Here is a 10,026-nt window from a genome sequence, read left to right as displayed (position 1 = left end):
ACATTAGCCATTGGTTGTATTCTCATGTTCCTTGAGGATTTCCATGTGGGGCTTTTAACTGAGAATGGAGGATGTGCATTTGCACATCGGCCAGATTCACGCTGAAGTCCATGTGAGTTATTGCGGAGCACTCCAGACACAATTCTGGATTTTCATTCCACATTAGAGCCTAGCCCGATTTATGACTGGGGTTAAAAAAAGAAAATCCACTTTTTGCATTGGGTTTTGGAGGCAAATTCGAACTTGCAGTAAAGCCGCACAGTAAACCTGCAGTAAAGCCTGCTGTCTGGAAATGTTCCTGGTGATTTCCTGCAAATTAAGTATTTCAAGATTTACAATTAAGACGACAAAGAATCAGGTGGCACCCTAAAAGACTAGCAAGTTTATTCTGGCACAAGCTACAAAAAATTCATCTGATGAAGTGATCCACACATGAGTATGCTACAATAAATGTGCTCATTAACTCCAGACTGTGTGTGCTGGTTTTGCTGCGAAAGACTAACACGGTCTTTTGCAGCAAATGATTTACAATAATGTCTTCCTTCCTTGTCTGTACTTCCATTACTCTTCTGCTCCCTCTTCCAAGAGAGACACTATATATATATATATATTTGTGCTCCTTTTTGCTTCTGGTACCATGCCAGTTCTCTAGGAGTTCTCAAATATAATAGCTAATGCCTCTGAGATTTGCCCAGCTGTCTCCTTCGGGATCCCTTGGGCACATGCCATGCTGCCCTGATGACTCGAATTAATTCAGATATTCCATGTATTTTTAAAAATGTGGTTCCTTTATTATCTTGAACTGCATTCCCATTTATACTGTATATCCTGCAGTACTGCTAGCGATTCCATCAATATTTGCCAACTTTGTATAATGGCCATTGAGCAGTTCAGCGAGCAAAAGGAGGATAGCACTGCACAGCGGAAAGACAGCTAAAGAGCAAAGTCACTAGGATTAGAAAGTGATTTACTGAAAAATAGTTTTTAAAATGTTCCAGAATTTCCAACGCATTTTGAACATCTGCCTTCTTCCTCAAGGGAAATTATCTGATAAATACAAAAGTTAGTCATAGAAAATTTGGCTGGGCAAACCTTGAAAGAGCAGCATTTGTATAACTGGTGTAGTTTGTGCTGAAGGAATCATACCTACAGGGAATTCTGGGAATTTTAGAACCTTATTGTTCAATAAATATTTTTTTCTGATACTGATAAGCTTTGTATTGTTTAATCTTCTCTGCATTGGTCCCAAATAGGGATGTGCATGAACTTGTTCGTGCACTCTTGGGAGGGGGTGTATGTCTACCTTTAAAGGGTAGGGAGTGTGCCCATCCTTGCCCTCCCACTCTCCCCAAAATCATTGGCATGGGGCTGCAGCATACTTCCTTGCAGCCCCGGTCAGCATTGTATCGGAAGAGGCCAGCACACATGCACGCACCCCACCGCCCGAACCGGCTCGAATGCCGACATTCAGATGCCAGCATTTCTGGAGCTCCAAATCAGTTTGTGCACATTCCTAATTCCAAAGAGTCTTACTGAGAGAGAGAGAGAGAGAGAGAGAGAGAGAGAGAGAGAGAGAGAGAGAGAGAGAGAGAGAGAGAGAATATGTGCTGCTTTACTACTGAGGTTTTTATTATTATTATTAATTATTATTTATTTACACAGTCAGACAAGTGTTATTGACTGGTCTGTTTTAGCCAGACATCGAGCCCTTCTCAAGGACCTGGGATGGCTGAATTTTATTGTCAATGTTGTTGCTGTTGTTATACAGTAGATATCATCGCAGAATATAGGCTGTTCCCTGTAAAGCTGCTTTTCGTAATTGGCTGATGGTGATTTCTGTGGCTTCTATGGTGTTGAGGTGCTCTTCAAGTTGTTTTGGAATTGCACCTAGGGCGCCAATTACCACTGGGATTATTTTGGTCTTTTTCTGCCACAGCCTTTCAATTTCAATTTGTAGATCTTTGTATTTGGTGATTTTTTCTATTTCTTTTTCTTCTATTCTGCTATCCCCTGGTATTGCTATGTCAATTATTTTAACTTGTTTTTCTTTCTTCTCGACTACAGTTATATCTGGTGTATTGTGTGGCAGATGTTTGTCTGTTTGTAGTCAGAAGTCCCATAATACTTTTACATCTTCATTTTCTTCAACTTCTTCAATTTTATGGTCCCACCAATTTTGGGGTACAGGTAGCTTGTATTTTTTGCAGATGTTCCAGTGTATCATCCCTGCTACCTTGTCATGCCTTTGTTTGTCGTCAGTCTGTGCGATCTTTTTACAACAGCTGATTAGGTGGTCCACTGTTTCATCTGCTTCTTGACAAAGGCGGCACTTGCTGTTTGTTGTTGACTTTTCTACTTTTGCTCTTATTGCATTTGTTCTCAGTGCCTGTTCTTGTGCAGCCAGTATTAAACCCTCGGTTTCTTTCTTCAAGTTGTCATTCTTAAACCACTGCCAGGTCTTGGTGATGTCTGATTTTCCACTTATATTGTGCAAATATTGATCATGCAGGGGCTTCTTTTTCAATTTTTCTGCTCGGTTCTTGACTTGTTCTTTCTTGTAGGCCTGCTTTGTTTCATTGGTGTTGAATAGTTTCACGTTATTGACCATTTGAAGTGCATCTTCTTCACTGTCCTTGATATATTCTTCAAGGCCTCTTTTCTCCTCCTCTACTGTTTGATGGACTTGCAGCATTCCTCTTCCACCTGAGCTGCGAGGGAGGTATAGCCTATCGACATCACTGCGGGGGTGCAGAGCATGATTGATGGTCATGATTTTCCTGGTCTTACGATCTGGCATCTCTAGCTCTGCCTGGGTCCAGTCTATTATTCCTGCAATGTATCTGATAACAGGTATTGCCCAGGTGTTTATGGCTTGTATGGTGTTCCCGCTATTGAGTTTGGACTTTAGGATTTTTCTAATTCTCCTGATGTATTCACTTCCAATTTTTCTTTTAACTTCAGTGTGTGCAATGTTATCAGCCTGGAGAATGCCCAAGTATTTGTAATGTTCTTTTATTATTATTATTATTATTATTATTATTATTATTATTTCTTGTTTACACAGTCAGGCAGGTGTTATTGACTGGTTTGTTTTATCCAGACATTGAGTCCTTCATTTATTATTATTATTATTATTATTATTAATTCAATTTCTATGCCGCCCTTCCAAAAATGGCTCAGGGCAGTTTACACAGAGAAATAATAAATAAATAAGATGGATCCCTGTCCCCAAAGGGCTCACAAGCTAAAAAGAAACACATGATAGACACCAGCAACAGTCACTGGAGGTACTGGGCTGGGGGTGGATACGGCCAGTTGCTCTCCCCCTGATAAATTAAGAGAAATACTATGAGGCGAGTCTCATGATCAGTGAGACTTGCCAAAAGGAGGTCTGTGGGGAGAGTGGGCTCAGCCCGCTCTCCCCGCAGAAAATCAAGGCAAAATGTACGCATAGAGTTACTTCAAACAATGAAGCCACGGACACATATTATGTCAGAACTAGCCCTTATTGTTTCTAATATCTCTCAGGAGTCAACCCTAGTCATTAAAAGCCAACCTAAATAAAGTTTTGTAGCATTTTTCAAAAATAATTTTGGAGTTCTTATTGCAGTTCTTTTCTGGTCCTCCTGGTATAGACTTGATGCTCAGATGGTGTAAGCAAGAGGCTGCCCTTTGTTATCTTTAAAGTAACAATGAAAGCTTAAACACAATTACCTCATCCAGTTGTGGCAAGGTGTAAGAATTGCTCTGATTGTTGCGCCCCAGCCACATTAATCACTACTTCTTTACTTAGTGGCAGCCATATTGGTCATGCAAAAAGATCTCAGATGAGGGTTGGGATTGGGGTAATGGCTGCTGATGTCACAAAAGCACTGATGTCTCCCTAACGTTGAGGGAAACGTTGCTATTTCCCTATTAAGTACATAAGAAAAGGGAGATGAAAGGTTACAGATTCTCCCAGATGGAAAAGTATAGATTCCCCAAATGCAGTCCATTACTTTGCCAGCAAAGTAGTTCAAGAGAAGATGGACAGAGTTGCAGGGGTGTGGAACATTGCATAACAGATTTATACAACAAGGTGTCATCCTTACAACAATCTGGCATTGCCCTTATTTTGCTGTTGGATGGGGTCTGACTGGCTTATCTGAGCCCATCTACTGAATTCTTGAAGAGACACTTGAATCAGTTACTCACAGCTTGCACATTTGGTCACTGTTACACACTACACACGGGCCTGGCCATGCAACAGATTGTGGTGGCAGAATTCAGAGGTGGTAGAATTTGTGCCACTTCAGACTGCGGGTGATGGATCACATTTTTCAAATAATCCACTGTTAAAAGAAAAATTGACAACTTGCTGACAACATAAAGAAACCAATAGTATGACATGGTGTGGCCTGGGCTAAACCTCTCTCTTGATGGGCTAGTGTTCTTTAAATTATTATTTGCAGGCAGATGGTTTTACATGGAGGAGCATTCACAAATGGCATCCCTTGCTTTCATTCTGAAGTGGTATAGTCCAGTTGCCAGACTGGCTTTTTAAAAGCCAAATTTTGGGTTACGGCCCATTTGACTCACGAGTATACCCCTTAGGTTCTGGCCATGCCACCACTTCATTCTTCTGCATGTCTAAGCCAAGCTGAGTTCTGAGGGCCTGAAGAGACGAAGTAGCTTCTAAAGGAGGGGTAGGCAATATTGGCTTGCCAGATGATTGTTGAACTACAACTCCCATCATCCCCAGTCACAATAAACTGTGGCTGGGAATGATGGGAGTTGTAGTTCAACAACATCTAGAAAACCAAGGCAGGAGTGGGGCCTGGGGCCAATCAGCCAGTGCGGGGGCCCCTTCCGGTTTTAATGGCAGCAACAAGAGTGGGTCCCAAGCAATTGCCCTGCTTGCCCTGCCCTAAGCCAAGGTTGCCTAACCCTGTTCTAAACTATGGAAAGCCCACCCACTTTAGTGCTTGATAGGGTTAAAAACAGTCATTTGGACGGTATTAGGGTGGAAGTTTGAGGAAATCCTAGAGTAGTGACATGTTGTGGCCTGAGAAATTCACACATCTGGGGTACTGGCAACAGGAACAGGTGATGATTTCTGCTTCTGGTGAAAGGGAAGGACTTTCGTGCTGATGTCATTCTCAGGGCTCAGGTGAGAGCAGCACAATCCATAGTCCTGCAGCCCAGTGTTCCTGCCTCTAGTCTGGTTCTCCGATGTACGGGACCAAACCCACAGGTCACGGAGCCCAAAGGCTGTGGGCGTGCAGGGCAGGGGCCTCTAAGGCCGGGTCATTCAGAACAGGAATGAGCAGGGAGTCCATTTGCAAAGGGATCAGGGTCAAGTTATGCAATGAGCCAGCCTGGGAAACCCGTGAATTTTATGTGCCGCAAAGAGAGGGTGTTGAGTTCCCTGGGCCCAATAACGAGCCCAGCAGCTGCATCCCGCCTGGGTCCGGTTACTGCTGCAACCTTTCGGGATTGGCAAAGTCAGCGGCCACAAGAGAGAATGGGAAGGGGGTGGAGGGAGGGAGGGAGGAGGAAGGCAGGGCAGGGCTGGAGGGAGAAGGGAAGGCAGGGCTGGAAAAGAGGGGCTCTGGAAGGCAGAGGGGGATTTCTTTAGGCTTACATTCATGAGGGTGAAACCTTGGTTGGGGTGAAGGAACAGGAAGCAGTGGTAAGCAAGGCCGGCCCACGGGTGGAGTAATGAACAGATGGGCCACTCAACACTCATTGCTCCCTGAATCCCTAATGATGAGGGAAATAAGAAAATGAAAATGGGGAAGAAAGGTGAGATTCAGGAACAGCATCCCATGGTTCTGGCTTCCAGCTTCCATGTTCTTTCTTCCTGAGAACTCTGAAGTCCTACTTCCCAGCGTCCTAATCTGAACTTGCTCCCTGCCTTAGGGTGTTTTTCACACACCCCACTGAAAAGTGCGTTTGTGTTTCTCTCGCACCGTGTTCACACATGTCTGAATCAATGTTGCTAATGCAGGATAGGCACAGAATAGAGCACAAGTGTGGTGCTCTTTTGAGTGTCTTGTGTGTGGGAACACCTTAAAAGGGGAAGCATCAAAATGTGGGCATCACCACCATTTACACCCAGGAAAAATAAAAACCTGTGTGTGTGTGTGTGTGTGTGTGTGTGTGTGTGTGTGTGTGTGAGAGAGAGAGAGAGAGAGAGAGAGAGAGAGAGAGAGAGAGAGAGAGAGAGAGAGAGAGAATGGCTTTCATTCATTAAAGTGGAGAGTGAATTGGCTTTTCCCGTGATCAGTAGTGATTCTTCACCTTGCACACCTGCGACCATATGGGGCTGTGACTGGGAGCTTGTCCTGGGGTTCCCCATTATGTCCTTGCTTCACCTTGCTGTGCCAGGAGCTGCAGCTGGTGAGGTCAGTTACCCCACCCCATCCTCGACTTATCGCCCTTCCCCAGGGCCTCTCTGGAGAGGGATGGGGTTACTTCAGGCCAAGTTGCCAGTCCCACAGGCGACTGTGGAACCAACAGAACCTGAGCTGCTGCTGGGCCTGTGAACGGTGGGATTGAGATCTCACTGTCACGGAAGCCTTGGCAGCCCTTGAAAGTCATGTGCGCTGTTATGTCTGAGGGGATAAGCGTGTGGGCCCCTTCTCCTCATGAATCCTGTGGATCGCCCAGACATAAGCGCATATTGGAAATCCATGACAGATAATGAAAAAGAAGCATGAAGCCCTTCAGCCCAAGGCTGTGGGGATCACCTCATAAGTCATCACTGATTTTTCATACATGCACTTTTCATACATACACATGCATACACACACACACACACACACACACACACACACACACTGTGCCATTTATGCCTCCTGCAGGCCAGACTATGAATATTAGTGGCATCCATTACGGGCGGCCTCCTTTTACTGGATTAAGGCGCTCCTTTGCACCAAATATCCAGCAGCTGCCTAGTACTTCACAAAGCCACCCCATCACCTCCACAGCTTGAGGTCCTTGAGCCAGGACCATTTCGTGAGAGCCATTGGGGTGTGTGTCATGGGTAGAGCATGTTGGACTGGCCTCAAGGAGACCTGGATTGACTGGCAATGCAGTTTTGCCTTTGAACTTCGGAGTGCAATATTCAACTAGTCACTTACCTCCCAGCCTAACCTACACCCTTAGAGTTGTCGTAGGGATAAAATGTGATGCCTCCATTTTATGTTGCTCTGAATGCCTCGAAAGAATTTACCTGTTTACTTGGGACAGCCCTTATTTTCTCATCAACCCTGGTGAATAATTGGCTGCCATCCAGACTAACGCTGACTAGTGCCACTTCCTGGCAACATCTCCAGTTAGGGCTGGGAGAGACTCCTGCCTGAAACTCCACTGCTGGTGAGTGGAGACAGTACTGAGCTAGATGGGCGAATGATCTGACTTGGTAGAAGGCAGCTTCCTATGTTCCTCTTGGAGGAGAGATCACTGGAGGCTTATGGTGTCTTTGTAATATTTAGTTTATTATTATTTATTATTATTATTATTATTATTATTATTATTATTATTATTATTATTATTTTTATTTATTTATTTACATAGACAGGTTGTTATTGACTGGTTTGTTTTATCCAGACACTGAGTCCTTCCCAAGGACCTGGGATGGCTGAATTTTATTGTCAATGTGGTTGCTGTTATAGATATCGTCGCAGAATATAGATGATGATGATGATTACATTTTATATCCCGCTCTTCCTCCAAGGAGCCCAGAGCAGTGTACTACATACTTAGGTTTCTCCTTGCAACAATCCTGTGAAGTAGGTTAGGCTGAGAGAGAAGTGACTGGCCCAGAGTCAGCCAGCAAGTCTCATGGCTGAATGGGGATTTGAACTTGGGTCCCCCCACTCCTAGTCCAGCACTCTAACCACTACACCACACTGGCTCTCTTGCCATATTTATTTATTCTCATGTTTATTGACAAACATGCAAGTCGAACCTTAGATGAAAACGTCTGGAAATAGAAGAGCACTCTGATAAACACAACCACAGGTGACATCAATAAGAGCTGCAGCTTTCCTGCTGGGCCACTTCATTTCAGGCTCTTCCAGAAATCTTCTCTGCTTCACACCTAGGCTGCAGCCATGGTACTTTCTTGACACAGATAAATGCACACATCTGGCTGGTAAGACTGCCAACTCTGACAGAAGCTTCGGGATGGGACACAACTCAGCCACAGTGCATCTACTTCACGCGCAGAAGGTCCCAGGTCCAATCCTTAGAGAGGGCTGTGAAAGATTCATCTGAAACCCTGGAGGGTCGCTGCCAGTTAGTGTAGACAGTACTGAGCCAGATGGGCCAATGGCCTGACTCAGTAGAAGGCAGCTTCCTACGTAACTTATATTGCTGTCAATTCCTGGAGATTCTAGGCCAATCCTGCAGGGATGGCAGGATTGGCGACGTGTGAATCACCTCATACTCTTTATCAGCTCTTGCCTTCAGGTGAAGTGGCTTACCACTGCTGCTGCCACCGCCGCCACCGCTACTACTACTACTACTACTACTACTACTACTACTAAAGTCATACCTAATTTTGACTTTTCAAAGTGGTTTACATATATGATGATGATGATGATGATGATGATGATGATGATGATGTATTTACCCAAATATCAGGTAGGAGAGGAAATAGAGGAGAGGAGAGCTGGTCTTGTGGTAGCAAGCATGACTTGTCCCCTTAGCTAAGCAGGGTCTGCCCTGGTTGCATATGAAAGGGAGACTTGAAGTGTGTGCACTGTAAGATATTCCCCTCAGGGGATGGGGCCGCTCTGGGAAGAGCAGAAGGTTCCAAGTTCCCTCCCTGGCAGCATCTCCAAGCTAGGGCTGAGAGAGATTGCTGCCTGCAACCTTGGAGAAGCCGCTGCCAGTCTGGGTAGACAATACTGAGCTAGATGGACCTATGGTCTGACTCAATATATGGCAGATTCCTATGTTCCTAAAATGACTATGAACTTAATCAATCCAGAATTTTCACTCGAGGCATAAATGACAAGGCTCAAATTGTCATTCTTCGGACACATTATGCGAAGACACAGCTCCCTTGAGAAGTCCATAATGCTGGAAAAAGTTGGAGGACAGAGAAGAGGACGACTAGCAGCAAGGTGGATGGACTCAATTACGACAGCAATGAATGCACTATTGAGAGACCTTAAAGGCCAAGTTGAAGACAGATCATCCTGGAGAGAATCTATCTATGTGGTCACTAAGAGTCGACACCGACTTGACGGTACTCAATCAATCAATCAACTTAAGATGACCCTTTTTAAAAATGCAGGTTAAATACAGGTTATACCTGTGTTGTATTTACCTGAAAGGAAAAGGATTCTGAATTTAAGACAACCCCACAGTTCCTAACATCAAATAACTTGGGGGGAAATTAGTCTTGGATTCAGGTAAATACAGTCATAATAAGATGGTCCCCTGTCCCCAAAGGGCTCACAATCTAAAAAGAAACACAAGGTAGCCAGCAGCAACAGCCACTGGAGGGATGCTGTGCTGGGGTTGGATAGGGCCAGTTGCTCTCCCGCTACTAAATAGAAGACAATCACCACTTTGCATAGTGCCTCTTTGCCCAGTTAGCAGGGGCTTACATGACTTCCTCCCACAAAGTGATGCAGAACCATTAAAGGCCACATTTTAAAAACATCCTCTGGGTCTGCTGGCCCATCAGTCACTGATTCGCCTGTCAAAGAGACAGTCAACTCATTGATGCATGCAACCTCACTGCAATAGCCGCTTTCCCCACTCAAAGAACAAACGCCCTCCTGGTTTCGAAATCATTGGGAAACTGGCAATTGCCGAGTAAATGAACACAGCATACAGAAAGTGGAGCGAAGCTTTCTGCGATGTATGATTGTGTTGGGTGCAAGGAGCTTGGGTAGTGGTTCTTGGTATGATAACTGAGGTGGTACAAGCATGGCCCTTTTTGTCTTTGAAATGTTGGAGGGTATGTTGTACCCAGGTCAAAAGACAAAAGACAAGCACCCTACCCTTGTCTTGTGTCTTTTGACC

The sequence above is a fragment of the Hemicordylus capensis genome, chromosome 6 (genome assembly GCF_027244095.1).
Source record: "Hemicordylus capensis ecotype Gifberg chromosome 6, rHemCap1.1.pri, whole genome shotgun sequence".
NCBI classification, from domain to species: Eukaryota; Metazoa; Chordata; class Lepidosauria; order Squamata; family Cordylidae; genus Hemicordylus; species Hemicordylus capensis.
The sequence above is the reverse complement of the archived record's forward strand: the minus strand, read 5'-3'. Positions refer to the sequence as shown.